The sequence below is a fragment of the Seriola aureovittata genome, chromosome 6 (assembly GCF_021018895.1).
Source record: "Seriola aureovittata isolate HTS-2021-v1 ecotype China chromosome 6, ASM2101889v1, whole genome shotgun sequence".
NCBI lineage: Eukaryota > Metazoa > Chordata > Actinopteri > Carangiformes > Carangidae > Seriola > Seriola aureovittata.
In genome coordinates, this window is record NC_079369.1 from 9,256,762 (window position 1) to 9,274,693 (window position 17,932).

Here is a 17,932-nt window from a genome sequence, read left to right on the forward strand (position 1 = left end):
AAGTTGGAGCCCCGAGCTAGTCTACATACCTTTCACCCTGCTTTGAGCCTGTGTACAGCTGCATATCATCAGGCAGGGGCCTTCTGCCTTACTAAAGGTAACCGTTTTTTTTTTGTTTGTTTTCATTGCCTGCAGACTTTGGAACGACCAGTCTGAGGAGCTTGCTGGCTCAATCAGTCTCACCTTTTAAATCACCTCTTAAAACCGATTTTTATAGACTTGCTTTTACATGACACTTTATTATGCCACCAAGGCAACTGTCCACATGAACCCCCATTCAATTTGCTGAAATCGCTAAGGCTCGCCCCTTAATGCTGACAAACTGAAAATGCATAGGACCAGAGCTTTTTCTAGATTCTTCTAGGAGATCATTTTAAGAGCAAAACAGTGAGAACGTGGTAAAATATCTTTTTTTTCTTTATTCGTTGGTTGGTTTAATATCACAGGCAGACAATTATAAGGGAGATGGACTGACCCTGATGTTGACTGTCACTGCACCAGTTCAAGATGTTTCATACATATGTTTTCACTGTGGTTTCTCTGTGTGTTTTCTATATTCCTCTGACATTTAATCTTTACTTAGCTGATGTTGTCATCCATTACATGCCTGCTGACAGTTGAGGGTTCTTTCAAATGGTTTCTCCTCTTTCCACACAGGAGATTTTCCATCTTGTTCTCATAGGGCCCAGACATACCAAGCAGACATTCACCACCATTCACATTTGTTGGTGAATCAGCGGTGCAGATCCAGGTTTACCCAGTTATTCCTGTTTCATCACTGGTGTGAAAATAATGGTCTAGTTTGCTTTTTCATTCTCTGGAGGACACATGCACTGACTGTCACAGGAGCAAAACACTCCTGTAACACAGGAACAAAACATACAGTAAGTGTATATTGACCATCAGTTGACCATTGGCTGTACCCTTTGCAGTATCTTGCAATTTTTAACAGAACAAATGGCAACAAAAAATTGGTCTGTAATGGCATTAATTTGCTATGGTGGACCTGTGTCAGGGGACATAGAGGGTCTTTGGTTTAACAAATAAACTGGGCTTTAATCGTTATATGTGGATGATATTTGATATTATTTTATTGTTTAAATGTTCTATAAATTTGAAAAGTTTTTCAGGACATCATAAAGTCACATTATATTATACTGCAAGCATATTGAACACAAATTCTACAGGGGTTTGGTTTTGCTTCTTGCCCCACAGTAATAATTATGCCTCTATGCCGGCCACAGCCAGAGCCGCAGGCATTATGTTTTTGAGTTGTTTGTCCATACGTCCGTCCAGTTCTCATGAACGCAATATCTCAGTAACACCTTGAGGGAATTTCTTCAAATTTGGCAGAAACATATTCACTTGGAGTCAAGGAACGGATTAGATTTTGGTGGTCTAAGGTCACGGTGACCTCACAAAACACATAACTCATGAATTCATACGCTAATTATGACACAATTTAACACAAATGTCTAATCGGAAAAAATTATGAAGTGATGACATTTTATATCCAAAAAGGTAAAAGGTCAGCTTCACTGTGACATAATGATGTTCTGCAAAAACACCCCTGGCGGTAATTCAATGCTGTAACTCAGGAAGGGGAGATTGTGACCATATTTACTGCAACTTGGCTGGTTGAGGCATACAACCGCAAGGCAGTAGTTCAAGTTGTTCTATAGCAACTGAATCACATGATGTGGGATGTTGGAGGGGTTTGGATCAGTGTGTGTGTGTGTGTCAGTTTGGCATGACTAATGAGGATTTAGTTGGAACAAAGAGGTGTATCCTGTATCCTGTGAGGCCACAGTGCTGGCTACGCGGGAGGCACAGTCATAGCTACAAGATACGTACACCAGTGATTGGCTGAAGCAACATGGCCCAGTCCTGAAGAATGCTTCCTGCCTGGCTCCCTGCCTCACTGGCTGGCTGGATGATTCGCTGCCAGCCTTGGAATTAATTGAATGGGTCACTCCATGTACAAGAATATGACACATACTATATGTATCAAGATGTGTCAATTTACTGTTGGGGAGCGGGTCAGAGAGTAGCAGGATGGAGAAGGAGGAAGACAATCTGCTGGTTTATAAGTTTAAAAGTGAGGGATGGGGAATGGTTTATAGTGAGTTGAGGAATTTTGGTAGGGGATCATTGTCTATAACATAACACCATTAATGAGGCTTGAACTCAGACTCCATTAAAATATTATTACTAAATTTATATATATATATATATATATATATCCAGAAACAAGCTCTGTTGAGATTCTGTACATAAACATTCAGGCACAACAAATATAGACACATTCATGGTCAGTGTCTGAACCTCTAAATCACAAGTGTTTCTAACACTAGCCCTCCTTCAGATATTGTACAATGCATCATGGACAAAACTTGATGAGCTGTTGTTTGGAAAGCTGCAGTTCCACAAAATCTGATATGATTCATTGGGAACATAAAATGCATATATTCAAAATTCTGATTCTGATCATATCACACTACAACGCATATATGTTTTAGTTGCATACTGTGATTATAAGGTATGTGCAAACATGAGAGAAATTACAACATTCAATAAATCATAAAATCATAAAATGATGCACATAGTTTCAGGAGCTTCTGTTAAAGTTCAGATTAAACATCAGAATGGGGGAATATGTGATTTCAGTGACTTTGACCTTGGCATGATGGTTGGTGCCAGGCGGGCTGGTTTGAGTGTTTCTGAAACTGCTGATCTCCTGAGATTTTCACACACAACAGCCTCTAGCATTTACTCAGGAGGTGTGAAAGACCAAAAAACATCCAGTGAGCGGCAGTTCTGCAGAGGGAAACGTCTCATTGATGAGAGAGGTCAGAGCAGAATGGCCAGACTGGTTAGAGCTGACAGAAAGGCATCGGTAACTTAGATAACAGTGGAGCAGCTCTGGCTGAAAAATGTGGGATGAACTGGTGATAGAAGCCAGCAATCCCCAGGAAGGATCGCCATTGCTTCCTGGTATGAGGCAGGGGGCACGACTCAATGGCACGGAACTTGTACACCACACTTTGCAGGGTTAATGGTCAGGCCTGTGGATTGTAGGCTCTCCAGGTCTTCCCTAAGATTCTGGAGATGCTCATCCCAAGTACCACTGAATAATCCTGTTGTGCGACCTGGGTACTGTTGAAATACTTGAGGATTACATAAAGCTTTCACTTGATTTTGTTGATCAGTTAACAGATGGCCTAGATCAAGTTCAGTGGGGGTTGGTGAAGGCAGGTATTGGTCATCGTCTGATCAGAAAAACCTCTGCCTTTTTCTCAGGTCTTTCAGACCAATCCTTGAGGAGGTTCATATGTAGCATACTACTGGAACTTGGTCACCCTGGGGTGACAATTTGGTAGGTAGTCCAAGCAGTTTCTCCACCTCAAATGGCACTTACCATTTGCCAGAAGTTTGCTGTCAGTGGTGGGCAGTATGAGTAGGACCTTCTGACCTGGGATAAAGATTCCCTGCCATACTAACATGTCATACCAAGCCTTTTGGTATTGCCGAGCCTCCACCATGTGCTGCTTGGCAAGTTTTGCCATCTTTTGTAGCATCTCTCATCTGAAAAATATAGGAAACAATGTTAACTACCCCAGTCCCTCCCCTGGTCCCCTTCCCAGACCTCCCTCAGCAAGGTCAGAGGTCCCCTCACTTCATAACCATACAACATTTTGAATAGGTAAAACCCTGTAGAAACCTGAGGTACTTCCCTGTAAGCAAACAGGAGTTAGGGTACAGAGCATTTTCTTGAGGGCCTGGTTGAACCGCTCCATCAGTTACCAACCCTAACCCTGACCCTAAAGTTAGTGTCCTGGTCAGTTAAAATCTCACAAGAATGCCACCGTCTTAGCTTTGGTGGACTTTATGGGAGACACTTCTGGATATTTAGTAACCTAGTCTGTGATCATCAGCATGTTATGGATTCCAACTGTACTTCGTTCAACTGGATCAACAATGTCCTTACCAAGATGCTCAAAGGGGGATCTAATAATGGGAAGAGGTTGGAGCGGAGCTCTGGAGGGTCCTTTACCTGATGTCTTCCGGCACAGAGCGCAAGTCCTACAAAACTGGGTAACATCTGCATGCAAACGAGGCCAGTGGAAGTGTTGTCTAATGTGAGCCAGGGTCTTGTGTTTCCCTAGGTGGCCAGCCCAAGAATAGAGTGGCCCAAGACAAGTATTATGTCTCAGGCTGCCTTGGGAACCACTAGCTACTTAGCTGGTTCATGTTAACAATAGAGAAAACCCTTCTGCAGGAAATATTCCTCCCTGGAACTGTACTCAAACTCCCTCTCTCACTCTCTCTCTTTAGCCCTGTGCAACAGAGTGACTAAGCTAGGGTCATCTTGTTGCATCTGAACTATGTTCAAAGGTACTTTGAAACCCAGTGGCAAATATGGACCAACCTCATCTGATGGTTTTACAACAGTGTGCTGGAATTTCTCTCCTGCCTCCTTTCTCTGCGTGACTTCTGGGGCTTCCCGGGCTGGATGTCTCAGTCTGCATTATAAAAAGACAGGGCACTGAAAGTTACAGAGGGATCATCTACCAGTTGAGCTTTGGCTCTGGTTACTGCAACATTACAGTTTTGCATTTGATGCAACAAATCAAACAAGACTAGCAGATCACTATCCAACACTACTGGAAAGGCAACTCCAATGTTCAAAAGGTAGGGTTGCCTTTGCACTTCAGTGTAAATATCAGCTATAGGGTAAGGCTTCTCTTCCCCATGCACACTGCAGGTGGGGATGGTCTCAAGTATTCAGATAACATTAAATGGTAGAGAGCGGCAGAGCTTTCCCATTAATTGAAACAGTTGTCATCTTCAGGGATAATTAGATTTAAGGACATAAGACACATCCCACATTTGAGCTTAGGAGGGTTCTTTGGGCGCATTGGTTTTGTGTGACCTTCCTTTCCACACAGGTAACAAATGGGCACTCTGTTAGACTATTTTGCTGGTGTATTTGCTGGCTCTTTCTCACTCATGGGAGACTTACCCACACCTCATGCTACCCTCTGGTGGTTTTGAGAGGATGTAGGCCTTTTGCAGCCTTCAAGGCAGGGCAGCTCCATGGTTGTACTTTTCTCCAGGCCTTCACATCAGCCCATGAAGCAGCCTCTGCAGCTGGTGAGGGCTGGTGTTCCTTTATCCATACCTGAGGCTAAAGGGATAGTATACACAAATACTGCTCCAAAATAATAATTTCACTAACATCCATAATCTGGCCAGGTCAGCCAGTGTTGGTTCTTTGACCCTCAGGGCCTGTGACCCTTCCAGAGCCTGCAGTGTCTGTGCCCTCTGCTTGCTCCTCTTGTGGTTCTGTCTGTCTGTACTTCCCGGAATTCCACACGATTTCCTCTTCTTGGCCCTGAGAGCTCAATGCACTGCAATTTAAGGAAAGACAAACACATTCAGAAAACATTTTTTCTGATTTGACCACACATGTGCTGCAAATACTCAGAACACAACCAAATTCCCAATTGCGCTGCAAATACTCTGGCTGACCCGGTGGCTCACCTGGTCGGGTGTGAAACATGAAGGCATAGTCCATCAGTCTCACTGTTGCTATTGGAATTCAGGCAAAAAATAATTTAAAAAAAAGTGATGATTCTAGCTGGGACGCACTTGTTCAATGCTTTTTTTTTCAAAAGTCACAAAGAATTGAACAAGTGTGTCCCAGCCAGGTTCATTAGATTAGATCAATTTTATTAATCCCACAACTGGGAAATTCATGACTTTTTAGTGTCCCCTAAAAACTAAATTAACTTCATGAAAATTAAATAACCTAGGTTTATGAAACTAATACAGCAAAATTAACAAAGAAAGCAAACTAAAAGTATAGATAGGCCTGACTATACTGTCAAAAATTGCTATAAAACTGTGTATGTTATATCATATCTAAACCAGTTTAGTGCAGTGTGTGGCTGCTGGTGTGGTCATCACAACCTTCCTTTTGTCCATCAATACATACGCCACTCAGCATATTGATTTCATCATCATATCTGATTTACAATGGACAATTATGTTTAATTCTAAGACAAAATCAGGCCAACTTCTAACCCTTTAATGACCCACTCACCCATGATCTCATTTACATGACTGAAATCCATGCCTCTCAAAATCATTCATGCACTATAGACCCCAAGAACAAACTGGCAAAGCCTAAAGTAAGCCAACAATATGGAGAGTATCGATAATGAGGACACAAACCTCAACTAGGCTCTGGATCTTTGCTCAGTATGCCAGGATTTGTCTAACTAGATAAATCAGAAATAATTGCCCAGTTCCCCTACATTTTCTGGCCACATTGAGTAGAGATGAGGAGCCGCGACACAATACAATCAGACATCAGTCACTTCTCAGCCTTCACGGGTCAGTGGCTGAAACAATAGGGAACACAGAGTAATTGTTTACCATATTTTTTGGACAAAGACAGTGTTTTTCATTTTCTTTTTGTCCAAATCAAGATGTAGCTTGCTCAACTGAGAAATGGAGATAATGCAGGGTTCTTTGACCTACTTATCAGGTTTTCTCTCTTGGCTAATCCTGGCACACCTATCAGGCACTTTATACATGTGACTGTCAACCCTTCCTGTGTAATAACGACATTTACAAAAGTTTGGAAACTGGGTCCGCATCAATAATGTGATGTCAGTCATTGGTTGCAAGCAAGACAGTACTAGCAGACACTGAGTACCTGTTAGCACTCTACAGCTTTTCAAACTGATAGCTCAAATTGAAAAAAAAGAGAAGAAAAGTCTCTCAGAAAACAAACCAGAATTAACTGCTTTAAGTGACGGTTGCATAATAAGTGTTTACTTTCGTAAAAATAAAGTGTCTGTGTTTGTTTATATTTTTTTAAGTTACAGAAAGCTAAAGAACATAAACTGTACTATCCATACAAGATAGAAAACTTTTGTTTCATGGTCTTTCTTTTAACGTCACACGTGAGTGTTAGGGCTACAATGCCTGACCGAGGGGAACTATAAACATAGAGAAGACAGGATGAGAGGAACAGGACAAATGGTGTATGGAGGGCTGAAATGGAGTGAATCACTTTTTACAGGGTCCTGCCTCAATGCTCCTGGGTGATTGAACAGATCAGCTAGGTTCAGCCTGACAGAGTGAAAGAGACACAAAGAGAGAGGAGGACAGGAAGAGAAAGATTTATCAGTATATGAGGATGTGATCCTCCTACTGTATGTTACCAAAGTAGTAATTTCCAGTGTGAACACCTGCAGGGTAAAAGGTTGGGTTTACCCATGCTGACACCCTCTTACATGTTGTCATGATCTGTTTCAATAGAGGGGAACACAAGGTGAGTTTAATGCATGTTCAGAGAGCAAATAAAAATTCAGAAAATGGAACAAAAACCTTGGCAAATGTTTTGAAATATGAGATTTATTGTTTTACTGTGACTCAAGACTTGCCTTTAAAAAACACCTTACAAATATAAAGCTGAAGTCCTTGATGAAAAAGACAATATTTTAATATATAATATAGCTGTGACATCCATTTTCTGTATGACCTTTCTCCATTCAAAACATCAGAGCTTTGTGGTATCATGCAGCGTCATGGTGGCTAAGACGCCATCTTTGTTACACGTCATCTACCTCACTCACTCTCCACATTTACTGTCTCCCCTACTCGACTGTGCACCGTTAATAAAAGACAATACCCTCAAAACATCCTCAGAAAAGGCTTGTCTTGTATGTTCTAAGCTGCTGCTGTGACACAGTATGAAGGTCATGAAAGCTTGTGAACTATGCTCTTCATATACAAAGTCGTGTAGGTCTGTGAGGAAAAAAGGCAAATGGAAATGATTTGATGATGTTTGTTTCTAGCAGCAACAACAGAATAACGGTGTATTTAGCATGAACATTGATATCCACCATGACTGAACAAAGGCCGTGCTCAGACCTAATAGCTTGTATCCAGATATATCTAGATTGTGACCGGATCAATTCCAGATGGACTGCAAAGTGCATTTCAGCAGATTTTGCTTCCCTGCGCTCATCTGATTTTATCTGTGGGGGAAAATGACCACTGCAAAACAGATAAAGGATCTTACAATGTCTTCTGAATTGACAGGCATAGGAAAAAATCAATTGGTCTGAAGCGTTGTAATGCTGTATGCAAACTGTGCTGTCAAGCTGAATATGTAGTCCTTCAGTTCAGCTCTGCATGCATGCATGTCCATTCACACCACATTACATGAGGAACGCTCACGTATGAAAACAGTTTACCTTCTGACAGAACCACAGGATAAGGACTCACAATGCACGACTACATGTCGACACATGGGTGATCAACCAGAACAGGCAGAAAATCCAATGGGCTAAGGCTAAACTCTTGGTCAATAGAGTAAACTGGTCAAAAATACAGTACGTAGAACATGGTGAAAACGTTGGACCACTTGATACGAAGTACAGAGACGAACCGGCACAGGACACAGGGAGCACGCAGACTAAATACACTAGGAGGGGGAAGACAATGAGACACAGGTGCAACACATTAGGGGCGGGATCGACAATCACAGGAGGTGGGAAACACATGATGGCAGGAAGGAGAAATCTGGAACGAGAAGAGAGGTTGGACACACACCAAAATAAAACAGGAAGTGAAAACCAAAGGTGACAAGAAACAGAAAACATTACCTTAATCAGGACGGGACATGACAGGGTTGCAGGAAAAACAGCACAATAGAACAGAGACTATGAGTCATCATAAATGCAATCAGACAGGTTTCAAACATGACCCAAGTTTAGTCATCCAAACCAATTATTTGGAAGAGAAAATGAAATGTTATAATTATTACACAAATTTTCTATTACAAATAGCTATAACAATTTGGGAACCTCACCGGTTCAGCCTATTAAGCATGGCTTGGGTGATTTACAAATCAAAAGGCATCAGAGTGTCTATGTTACAAACTTTGTGTTTATAATGGAAATTTTGGCTTCACCTTCATTTTCAAAAAAGTGGTTGTTTTTCTTCTTGTGTGCATTCACACCTGTATTTTGTTTTGTCCGCTTGTGATCAAGATGCATTTTAGATCCAAGTGTTAACAGAGCTGAAGAAAAAAAAGAAAAAAAAGCAGCAATTGAAACTGAAAATTCAATAAAAAGAAAGAAAAACAAGCAAATAGACATCAAAGAGGGGATGTTCAAGAACACCACAATTACCACTCACAACAGACTATATATCAGTAATATTGCATCTAATTAAATGATAACATAGATATTCTGTTGCAAACCGTGTACTCTTCCCTCAGGAATGTAGAACATTTTAGTACGTCATAAAGATTTTTACACTCGTCGCCTTGAAGGAGGTTTCACCCACAGGTACACATTGAACACATAAATTTTATACATATATGAATGTACCCAGTCTGTTATTTAGTTTTAAAAAAAACAAAAAAACAACAATTATATACTCCCACCTTTCTGGCAAAGCCATTTTCATAATTTCACTGATGTATTTTTAATAGTGTCATGGAGGTCTTCCATAGTTTACATCACTCAGAGGACACATTTCAGCTCATTAAATCTCAATAAGTTTCAAAATAAATGTATTTATGCAAGACTGTTTATAGTTCTGGAATATTTTGGAGAATATGCACATAATAAATCAGTTTTTCAATGAGATGGTCCTGTAAATACACTATTGAACCAACTAACTACACATGCACACGCAAAGAGAATCATTATTTTTTCTCTGTGGTGAACTTCTACCTACCAACTCATTTGTTGACAAGTTGTACCTCCATGGCTGTTTGTTAATTCTGATGAAAATATATGACTCAAACTATTGCACAATAAAGTAATTTTGTTATAATCTCCTATTCATGCTTTCCTTTTGGCTCAGTGTATATTGACACAGGCACAAACAAACGCTCAACACTGTGACCAACACTTTCATGTAGGCCTGTCAGTTTTTCATGAACAACACCTGAGTCATTGTCAACATCCATTTGCTTAACTCACAATGCGCTACAAGTCCAACCTGTTCTTTGTGGCGCCACTGTGTGTGTTACTGTCTATGTTTTTTGTGTGTTGTATGTGTGTGTGAAAAAGATTGCAGACTATTTGGCTGGGGCCACATTGAACAGTATGTTCTCATAGTGCAAGTGCATCAACACATCAGACTTTACTGTCTGCTGCACTGATGATATCTGATTTAATAATTAAGTGTGCCATCATGTGGATCTTGTGTGAAAGTCATTCATCTGCAGGTATTTGATCATAATAAACTAGTGGACAAGTATAAATTTTGACCTGATGATGGCACTAGATGAAAAGTTAAAGGAGTTAAGTTAGGTTACAATTCATGCTAAGGGAGACATAATCTATGTCTGTATAAAATTTCATGGAAATCCGACAAGTAGTTGTTGAGATATTTGACTCAAAAACATGAGGAAACGTCACGGGATCACCATGGGATTCATCCTCTGGGGACCTAGGGTGTCTGTACAAAATATCATGGTCAATGGTAACAAAAAAATTAGCCATGTAAATTACTCATTACAATTATTAAACCATATATTTTAATCAATTTAGGTATCAACAAATTTCAGGTATTGACATTTCCCTCTAACTTTGCAGTTGGCATCATGTCTTACTTTTGGAAATGGAACAAATAAATGATAAAGTCCTTTCTGTGTTTCCCTGTAAATTATCAATAGAACAAGACCATCTTGTCATAATATTGGCTTTATTAAATGTCATTTGTCATCTCTGTTTTTTCTTTTAGACTGTATAAACGATATCTATTTTTAAATAATTCAGCTACTGAGCACTTTCAAGGTAAAGGTAACTTGTTACAGTTGTCATTACTGGGAATAGTTGGGGAGTATGTGATACTGAGAGACATAGACTTATACCATTGTTCCCATGGCATTTTTGAACTTTAACATGAGTTGTAGCAGCTGAGATGAACTATTGCTACCTCCGGCGACTTGTTAGTGCTAAGCTAATTACTGGTGCTTTGGTGGGGGGGGTAGGAGGCTGGATGTGAGGGGAGGAGCCAGGCTAATGAAGGATTAGACGGAGGTTGTTACCCTGTTTCCTTTTGATGGGATTAATGTGCTGAGGGTTATATACTGGCTGGCTTTTAATGATGGTCGTTTTGGTGTCATTGGAAACAACATCAACTATAAAAGTGGCCCTGGGCACGAAAGGAAAGGAAAGGAAAGGAAAGGAAAGGAAAGGAAAGGAAAGGAAAGGAAAGGAAAGGAAAGGAAAGGAAAGGAAAGGAAATGTGCAGTGATACTGTGAGGTTTAGTTAATTAACCTCTATTCTGCACCGTGGCTGCTCTCTGCCATCACCACGCTCTGGGACACACACAGCACTAAAGGGATGTTTCACTGAAAACCCTGCTGTACGAATACTAACATTTATCCAGGGCTTGTGTAAAATGCTGACGTGCTGCCCACCAACAGTGTGTGAAAACTAAATGGGAGAAAAAGGTATACATGTTGTGAGAAATATTCATATCATTGGGAGTTGTCATGGTAGCTCAGTTCTCATTGATATGCATACCAGCTTATAATTTCAGCTCTGGTGATTCTCAGAACAGGATGAGTCACACCAACCTAAATGCACCCTCCATTACTCTTCTTTCTCAGAGCTCGCTTGTGTGGACTTGAGACTGAATTAAACTACATTTGAAAGACAAACTCTTTACTTTTGGTTTAATGTTTGCATCCGTAATTCCAGCATTGCTATGTCTATCCGTCTTCAACAAATGTTCACATGGGGGTTCACTAGTCAATATTTTAATACCTACAATAGATCAATTGACAGGGGGAAAGGCATCAAGTACCAACAGAGACGTTTCACCTCACCTTTACACTGTAACACCAAAAATGGTGACCTAAAGACTCATAGTCTTTAGGTCGCCATTTTGGTGTTACAGCCACAAACTCCACTTTCATTAGTCTGTAACAGGCCCTTTAAGTCATAAAGCTCTGAGAAAACCTCTGTAAATCAATGCAGTCTCTCATTTAAGCAAAAAATCTAAGATGCTCATGTGGTTTACCATCCGTATTCTAAAGATTAGATAAATGACTATCTAGAACAGCACTGAAGCTGATACATTTTTTAGCACAGAAAATAAAACAAAACAAAAAAAAAAAACAAAAGAAATTTACCAACGCAGCAGCACAGGTTCTTTCGTCGTTATATCCACAGATGCTCACTTGCAATGTTGCTTTTTCAACTCTTCAGCATAATTTGTTTCTCGCCGTCCTACTATTAGATTACAGACACCTCTGAACTCGCCTCAAATCCTTGACTTGCCTGTGGACTCGCCTCAAACTGTCAAACTGGCGTCGTTTAACTCATGATGATCTCAGTCTCGTGGGAAATTGTGTTTGTTAAAGGACACTAAAAACAGTAATATTAAATAAGTAATGACACTAGATCTTTTTACAAAATTACCTTCCCTATGCAGACATATGGAGTTAAAAAATTGACATATTGTGCAAGATTATGTTTCAAGGTTGGATTTTTTGTAAATTGCATTATTATATTATATTGCTTTTTTTATAGTTGTTGAACAGAACCCAGAAATTTCACTTGGGCTTGTTATTTATCAATGTTGTGTTTTCAGCCTATTTCATAGCCCGCAACAATAACAATTAATGCAGCTTTACAATGTATGTGTCAGAAGTATATGTACGTCACACATCTCGCTCATACACCACCACATACTGTAGGCAATACTGAGGTATTTGGCATGTTAGAAGTGGATATACTCTACAGGTCTGATCAAAATAATGCACTCATTATACAAACATGAGCATTTGGATGTGTGGTGGCGTGTATGGCGTTGCCATAGCAACCAAGTAAGACCCCTCCTCTTCGGGGTCCAAAGGAAAGAGAGGAGGAAGCTGCATGAACCAAACTGACGGAACAACATGATGAACATCACTTGTCAATATTTGTACTATAGGTGCTGCCAGGAGCTTTGTATGTATAACAGTCATCTCTCTCTCCCTCTGTTGTGTGCATCAGTGACAGACTCGTCCAGGGAGTAAATTTGCCCTCTTTGTTTTGTTTTGGGGGGCTTTAATTTTGCTGCTGTTGGAAAATTACCCATAATTGCAGCCTGCAAATGCTTATCCCTCTCTTTCTGCTCTCCAGCTAGTCTCTAGTGAGCGCTAGCTGTACACGCCAACATCCACACACACACACACACACACACACACACACACACACACACACACACACGCACACACACACACACATACAGAGGCTGCCACCCTCTGTAGCTAAAATGGTTGCTGCTGAAGGATAGATCCACATTTTCCCACTGTCACACTTGGCCGCAGTGGCACACTGAGAGATGCATATATGTTTACACACACACACACACACACACACACACACACACACACACACACACACACACACATACACACACACACACACACACACGTCCACTCTGCACCCCGAGGTTGATAATGAGACTGGGGAAACATGATTTATGTTTCGTAGTGCAATATAATTGATTTGATTAATCACATTCTTTCTTGACTAATTAAATTACCACAACAGATTACAGAATATTAGGCCGAAAGCGTAACCGGCAGCCATGCTGTTTGTTTTTAACTCTGAGTTAGATTATGTGTCCCTAAAAAGCTTTGATCGATGAATTTTTATGGCCGATAAATCATTCAAGATCCATAGCAGGAATTGTGCTTTCAAAAACATATACACACAATAATTCAAGTAGTAAAATATATACCAGTGTAGTCAGCTACTCAACACACATGATGCAGTGTGTTTTCATGCAGATGGTCTTGATTGTGAAATTCCACATATGCTCATGATAATATGGAATATACATTGCATATTACATACATACTTCTCTATATTACTCCTCCCCGTTCTAGTGCTGCACATAAACATACAGCGTTTACTTATAGTGACAAAATATATTAACCAGTGAACAACACAGTGGTTTTGTGTATTTCAATATTCTCCTGTGTTGATATTGTACATGCTGTCCTTTGGCCCAGATATAGATTAGTTGATCTGTCTTATCCAAGCTTAGTCCGCACTGTACGGTTTTATTCCCGTGGTTTTATCTCTCATTCCCTCACACTGAAACTCAGTGGGAATGAGAGTTGGTTGGTTCAGATGGTTGTTCTGGTTTCCTCTGAGCAACACCAGAGTCTGGAATTACAAATGTATTTTGACTGGAGTAGTTTGTAGGTTTTGGAGTATTCATGTTTTTACGTTTAATGGAAAATCATTTCTCATTCTTCATTCCTTTGTGTTAGATTCCTCTGTGATGTTGTACAGGGAAAGCCAGTCCGTCTGTAATGACTGTCTGTGGGACAACGCAGTCGATTCAACTTAATATCTTCCGTTTATTGAACTTGATTTATGGAGTTTAGTCAACTTAACTCAGTTTACATTTTCAAAAAGAATTTCATAAAACAACTTTAAAGTAACAATGTAAAACAACTATTTACAGTAGATTTATATAGGAATAATTTACAACAGCAAATACATTTTGAGGGAAGCGAAATTGCAGCCAGATTATGTTTTCTATTATAATAATGAGGAAATGCAGTTAATTTATTTATTTGTCAAGTGGCAAATATGTTGATACTGAACATATCAGTAAAATGATGATGTTTTTGTCTGATCTTACAGAACAATATCCACTGGTATTGACTACAGCATCATTAAACTTATTTTATCGTTAGACTCCCACCGCACTTGGTTAAGGTTAAATCTGGTTTAATACAGAAAAAAGTTCACAGTGACATTTACATTTACATTTAACCCAAACCGTCATCTTTCACTAACCTTAACCAAAGTGTTTTGTAAATCTAACCACAGACAGGACTCCGGTCTGTGGTTACACAATCATACGGTTTGTTGTACACCTGCCAAACACCTCAGCCACATCCTGGTGACTCCGCTGCCATTCATAAATGTAGAGCTTCATTCATTCAGTGAACAACAACGGGCAACAACCCAGAAAGTGATTACACTGCCACTGCAGCGTAATGAAGAAAACAATTTAGCAGCATGAACATAATTTCTAGGAGACAGGGTTGCCCTGTAAGTCAAGGTCCAACAACTCTGGACTGTACATTTCCCATAATACAACTCAACGGCCACTTTTTAAAGCTTTCCTACCAATGCCTGTAAAAGTCCACACACAGTTTAAAATGTGAGGTTTTTGTGGTTTGTTTTTGGTTTCCTTTTTGTCTCAACCCAAGTGGAGACAACACTGATGACATCACTGTGACATCATCGGGGTCATTTTTTCAGATTTAACAAATCTCCTCCAGAACCATAGAAAACATTATTTAACCGTTTTCACGGGCTGATTATCAGGTCAAGTAGAGCTCTTCATGTGTAAAATTGGTGGAGTGCGATGTTAAAACTTATTACTCAATTTATACATGAGAAACAGAACAAATGAGGGAAGAGATAACAAACAGCAAAGATCCTGCATAAGATTTACAGTAAACCCACAACTTTGCAAGAGCAGTCAATGTGCTGTTTTTTACCCCTATTTACCAGGAATCTGCACCACAATGCTATTTTCATCAATCTCACTGTCTTTTTTATTGTTGGTGGAAGTCATATATAGACTGACTTCCTATGACTTGGCTATAGATGCTGTTATGAAATGTTTTTTTTGCCAAGTTGAGACACCGTGCTGCTGAGAGTTTGTGACTAAGATGGCTGCAGCACAGAAAAAGTGAGAATAAATTCTGTGCGAGCGAGTTGAGGGAAAAAAGAAAAAGAAAAGACTGAGAAAAGGAAAAAGGGATATACAAGGAGCGCGGGACTTGTGAAGTTTAGAGGTACAGCGGGACCTTATAAAGTGGGCGAAAGAGTGTGAAGATCACATAAAAAGAGAGCGGGGGATTGGGAAGATTGGAAAAGAGAGCAAAGCCAAATAGAAGACAGATTGGTCTGCACAAAGTGGAGAGCAGGGAAATGAGAAGAAAGGAAAAGAGAGGAAGGAAAGGAGAAAAAGAGCAAGACAGATAGAAAAGGAAAGAGAAAGAAAAAGAGAGGGAGAGTAAAGAGGTCATGGAGTGGTTATGAAACCAACTCTGACCTAATCTGGTGTGTTTATGACTCCGTGTTTTCCTTTTTTTTCCCAGGCACTGAGATGCAGGCTGGAATTAGACTGGGCGGTGGCTTAGGAAGAGCTCAAAGAGAGGAGAGAGACAGAGAGATGGGAGCATATTGTACTGTCCTTTTTACTCATAGATGCAGCTCTGCTCATGTGTGCTTGTGTGGCAGGGGGTAGAGGTGGGGATATCAAGGCGGGTCAGAAAAAGCCTCATTCAGACGCACCCAGCAGCACCTAAACCTGAATCACTGAAGTCCTGTAATCACTAACCAGTCAAATCATACAAACAATATGAAGGTGGTTAGGTAAGTTTCCATTATATATGTTATATATATGTTCAGGCATAAAAGAAATACCATGAAGTGAGATCTGACGTGTTCATTGCAATGTAAGTTATATGCCTCCAGCGAAAATCAAATCAAGTAAATCCAGACTACTAGTTAAAAAATAAAAACAAACTCCAAAGAATCTATATGTACTTCATGCCAATCCCCTTCAGTCCGATTAGGGAAACGCCACCAGTTTCAAGGCTTTCAAAACTAGAAACCAGCTGTTGGTAGCGTGGAGAGTTTGAGAGTTTTGGAGTATGGGGGTGGGTGTGGTGCCCCAGGGAAAAAAAGAAAACAAAAAGAAAACAGGGTCATACAACTAAAGTCGAACCAAGCTCTACGTTTGCCATATATTAATATCTGGCTGGAAAGGCCTCCAAACCAAGTATATCTACCCCCGTGTATCTATAAAGATCAAGTTCAAAGCCCCTCCTCCTTCATTTCTTCTTCTGTGGTTCGTCTCATTATAAGTTCCCGTTGCCCCCACACCTCTCCATTTTGCTATCCATTTATTGTCATAATCTATCTTATCATTTCTTAATGTTAATGCATATTTTTGTTAACATAATAAAGCCTACCTTAAGTCATCAGTATATAGACTTCACGTGCACGTGAAAAGTTGTTTTTAACAGTTAAGTGCTGCTAGCTGAAAGTTGCAGCAAACATTTTGTCAGTGAATTTATTTCATTCATGTAGGAGCTGGGATGGACAGTGTTCTTTACATGGAGGTTCTGCTTTATTATTTGTCAGAATAAATGGAGCTCAACTCCAAAGAGAGAGAACACAACACAAAAGTACATGACTTACAGTTGTACAGATTTTAAAATCCTTTGAGACAATCTGGTGATTTGTGATTTTATACAAATATAATTGACTTGACTGAACTCTTTCAATTAATACATAAGTTTTTCAGACTTAAGTCCGTTTCTCTCTCCCGCTCTCCTATCATTGCTCTCACCTTCTTTCTTTGTGTATAGCTCTCGTCTAATACTGCTGCCGTGCTTTACACTGAATTATAGATCTGACATCACCTTCCAGCTGACCTACTGCTACCCCACTTTGGGAGTGAGAAGTGCTGCTTTTCTGCCAGATCGTCGTTGCATATGGATTCTACAAGAGAGTCAGTGATCTCCCTCTCATCGCAACTAAACCACAGACAATGTGACACTAATACTCATTTACTATGCTAATCTTTGAATCCGACCGAGACGTGTGCAAGTACGAAGAACTCCGTCTAAAAGCTACTAGAATGTGATGGAAAAATATGCAAATCTGGTGATGTTATCAATATCTCAGGAGTTTGTCCACTGACAGTTTAATAACAGCCTGTGAAATCGGCTGTGAATCAATCCCATTATAGAGACAACATGCAGATTCTTTTTGTAATTACTGGGTGTACCACACGCTAATTGCGTGTGCTTGGTATGTGCGCACATGGGATAGTGTTCTCAGAGCGTTGGAC

At 40.1% G+C, this 17,932-nt stretch overlaps 1 long non-coding RNA gene across 2 annotated transcripts in view; it reads right to left on the reverse strand.

The window, feature by feature from the left end:
• Window positions 1-406: 406 nt before the first annotated feature.
• LOC130171158 (uncharacterized) overlaps window positions 407-17,932 on the reverse strand; it is a 20,051-nt gene continuing 2,525 nt past the window's right edge. For both annotated transcript variants that reach the window (XR_008828090.1, XR_008828091.1), the window contains exons 2-4: window positions 5,024-5,411; window positions 4,430-4,523; window positions 407-3,585 (exon numbers count right to left, since the gene is read on the reverse strand). This is a non-coding gene — a long non-coding RNA (uncharacterized LOC130171158). The remainder of the gene's footprint in view (window positions 3,586-4,429; window positions 4,524-5,023; window positions 5,412-17,932) is intronic.